General features: G+C 39.5%; 1 protein-coding gene across 1 annotated transcript in view; it reads left to right on the forward strand.

The window, feature by feature from the left end:
- Positions 1-4,117, forward strand: part of EPM2A (EPM2A glucan phosphatase, laforin) — a 40,260-nt gene that overhangs the window by 981 nt on the left and 35,162 nt on the right. The window lies entirely within an intron of this gene.

Here is a 4,117-nt window from a genome sequence, read left to right on the forward strand (position 1 = left end):
GTCAAACAGGCCGCCCCCCGAACTTGATGCTGCGGGATGGCGGCGGAGGCGGCGTCGGCCGCCTCCTACACGGGGAGGGCGCGAGTTACGATTGCAGGTAGAGCCTCCTAGGCTGTCGTGACATGACGTGAGCACACACTAACAAAAACATTTTTTAAGCCTGTGATGGAGGAGAGTGAGTGCGGAAGGAAGCTGCTCTTCTAGGTTGGTAAAAGTTCTTTGGGACAGTTCCATTATTTTCTTTCTTACTTCAGGCATCTGTTGTCCTGATGTTTTGTTTTCTTTCTTTCCCCAGAAGTAAAGAAGTCAGAGTTTCCTACTTATGTGGCATTCGTTACTTTATTTCAGTAAGCTGAAATGTCGTGATGGCATTTTCAGGCTGGTAAATTTTACCATTGGAATTGCTGAAAAAAAATAGGGAAAAGTTCTGTCGCAGCTTTTCCAGTCGTCTTGCTGTTTCAGTAGAGCTTCGGCATGATTTTCTCCTGGTCTGTGTTGTCAGATGTTGAGTAAGTCTCGTCAGCTTCCATATTCCTAGTATATTTAAGTATCGTAAATAAAAGAGAACACTCAGAGAATTGTATGCTGAGTCAAATAGGAGAGTTGTCTTCTCACTGAGGAATGGATCGACCTGGTGAAAGGAAGACAGATGACTAGGTAATTTGTGAGGGGTTTTTTTAACTTAAAAAATAGTTCTATAATCCGTATACTGAAATAACACATCGTAGAGCAGTTGCTCTTCACCCATTTTAAGAAAATGTATCACACTTTTAAACTGGCCTTCTGTCATTAGGCTAAAACAGGCATGTTGTCGTAACTGTTGCATTTGGTTTTCTCTTCTTTGTACTAATAAAAGACTACGTGTTAGAAGTACATTCACAGAAGTTTACCTCATGAAGTACCATTTACACCATGTAATAGTAATAGTTTTGTTTAGCAGCTAAAAAAATAGTATATTCTGCCTGTTTTAACCATGTTTTTCTTTTGCAGAAATGCAGGAAAAGTGAATTTATGGAATAAAAATCTTTGCATCTGTCCAAGGAAGCAGAATTGGGTCTCTTTTGAAGGTGCCAAGTTGTACATAATATGCAAGTGATATTGGTGTATAAAGAGGTCCTCGCCACACAGAACATAGAAATAATAATAGAGTGTTCCAGTCTGTAGAGCATCTGCAGTTGTATGGTGATGGTTACTGTCTAGGTTGGAAGTAACGATATCTCAAGGTATTTGTCCATAGACATAAACATATTCTCTTTTGGCAGTAGTGCTACTGATGGCAGTTTTAGGATTAACCTGTGTGGGATTTTGTTCTTGTTGTGAAAGCTCCGCAGTTTGAGCTTATGGCTTAGATGGAATGATAGAAAACAAACTGGCATATCATGTAAATGCAGAGGGTTTTTTTTAATCAGTCATTCATGCCAACCACTTTTTTCCTCAGTTGTTATTTACCCAAAAGAACTAAATTTGCTTAAACGCCAAAATTTATTGTTCTTCATGTATTACGTGAAGAGAGCTTAAGGATATTTTTCAACCCAACAATTAAGCAATATCTTGCAGTCTTTTTTAATGTTATTTGTTTTAATGATTTTTTTTTTCAACTGTAGATCACTAAAAGTTTTGGCTGTCATTTGCTTATTGTAAAAATCACAGTTTGAAAAGACAACTACCTATTTTAAAAAAAGAACAAAACTTTTTTTTTTTGGTGATAAGCAAATGCTATGCTTTGGCTCTTTAGTATCCTATGCGCTTAGAATAAAAATGTGATCTGGGTGATATTTAGCAGTTACAGAACATCTGCAGTTTTGAAGACGTGGTCATGAGGAATAGAGGAGGGTGCAGAATGATACTTGCTCTAAATTTATGAGTTGAGGCATTCATCTGTAACCAGAGAAACTCTTGTCCAATTATGGATGCTTACATATATTGGATATGAAATAATGTGCTGTATTTAAAAAAATGACTCCCAGTTTTTTTAGTAGTGTACTTAATGGGAGAATTCCACTAGTGATGCATATCATTTTTATAATACTACAGTACCTGTTGCATCATATGTTTTGAGTAGGAATTTCATTCATCCTTACAGCCGTTCCAATGCAATCGGGAAACTGAGAGATAAAGTGAGGGTGTCTGTTTCTGTAGGCTAGAAGAGTCAAAGTCACGGTCCGGTGTTTTGTGGCTTTGGGGTTCTGCCAGGTGGTCTGGTAGGAAGCCTTCAGGCGACGCTTGGCCTGCGGGAGGGTTGCTGGCTTGCTGCTTGTGTCCGGAGGGAATGAGTTCCCCCCTCTAGGAGGGTGAGGTGGGAAAGGAGACTCTTGTGCTCCTGAAGGGTCGGATGCTTAACTCTGCTCTCCCAGGATGATGATGCCGCATCCAGGTCCTGTCACTTAAAGCCATTGGGCTCTTCTGGCTCAAATCAGATGATTTCCATATGCACTCTGGCCCAAGTGAGGTTTCTTCAGTGATGGTACCTTCCTTACCTGCCATGAGCTCGTCTGAACAGCCTGTTTTCTAGGAGGGGTTTTAACTGTGCTACAGTATCTGTGGAAAACAGGTTGATCGTGTTGAGCTTTAGACCCTGGGAATAGGTTTACCTGTTAGAAAAAACAAATGAATGTATGTACCTTTTTTTTTTTTTTTTTCCCCAGCTGCATCCTATGTGTCTTTCTATGTACTCTGTTTTTGATGTAGATTCTTCAGAAATGGGTTTGTTTATGTCTCTTCCAGCTTGGAAAGTAAAAGTATATTGTGCCTACTATCAAAGCTAAATAAACACAAGATGAAACTTATGCTTGAATTTATTTTTGTGAATTTATGCTTGAACACTCATCTGTGCCTTTTTTCCCCTTTGCTTGGGTCTAAATAAACTGTAGGTGTTATACAAGATACGTGTTCCTTAAAAGGACAGAGGAGTTACTGAGGGTATGCCCCAAACTGTATTTTGAGATGACAGAATACAGTCTGTTGACACCTTCTGTTTTGAGAAGGGAAGAAATACATATAAAAAGTATAAGCTTATGTTCTAAAATATTAATCCATTTTCACATAACCATTAGTTTGATGTAGCTAGCGCTTGCTTGAAGCTTGACAGATACAGCACTGCCTGTTAAAGCTGAAAAGCACAATCAACCGACATTCTGGTAATTCGTACAGGCGAGCAGAGCCTTATTCCTTCAAAACCAAACATCTCAAGTTTGGTTTTGTTTTTTTTTTCTGGGGGGGGGGGGGGGGAAGGGAGAAAAAAAAAGAAAAGGGGACTCTTAGTGAGAAAACGCGTGATGCCTGCTGTCTCTGCTAAAAGGCTTTAGTTTCTAGTACAAGGTGAACAGTCAACATAGTACGCTAAAAAAAAGCTTAAGCCACTGGGGAAATATTTTGTCAACATCCCACTCTGAACATTTCCAGTTCCCAGTGGACCCATATATTAAGACCTGACAAGTCCCACAGTGCCTTGCACAGCCAGAAATGAATGAAGAGTAAAAGCAAACACAATTCTGATTTGACTTGTAGAACTCCTTGAATAACAAACATTTTAACCTTTCCTTTCAGTGTCAAACTAATATGCAGGGAAAAATATGGAACAGACAAACAGACATTTTTCCCAGCAGACTAGCATTCCTTCCCTTTTATCTGGCAGACTTGTTCCAGCTAAGCCAGCCTGTGACCACAGTCCCTTCAGCAGAATATGAGCAGCTCTGTACTGTAACACAGCTATGTAGTGGCTGGATAAAATTTGATTTCTGAATGCTGAAGAGGACATAAGTAGGTAGCTTCAGAGCTTGGAACATTTCCAGGATGTCATCTAAATTGAACTATGCTGCATGGAGCGTGTCCACAACATTTCTTTTCTGTAAGAGCTGTTGCTGTGTTGTAATAATAAGAAATACATATAAAAAGTATAAGCTTATGTTCTAAAATATTAATCCATTTTCACATAACCATTAGTTTGATGTAGCTAGCGCTTGCTTGAAGCTTGACAGATACAGCACTGCCTGTTAAAGCTGAAAAGCACAATCAACCGACATTCTGGTAATTCGTACAGGCGAGCAGAGCCTTACTCCTTCAAAACCAAACATCTCAAGTTTGGTTTTTTTTTTTTTTTCTGGGGGGGGGGGGGGGG

This window comes from Egretta garzetta, unplaced genomic scaffold (assembly GCF_000687185.1).
Source record: "Egretta garzetta isolate BGI_Z169 unplaced genomic scaffold, ASM68718v1 scaffold139, whole genome shotgun sequence".
NCBI lineage: Eukaryota > Metazoa > Chordata > Aves > Pelecaniformes > Ardeidae > Egretta > Egretta garzetta.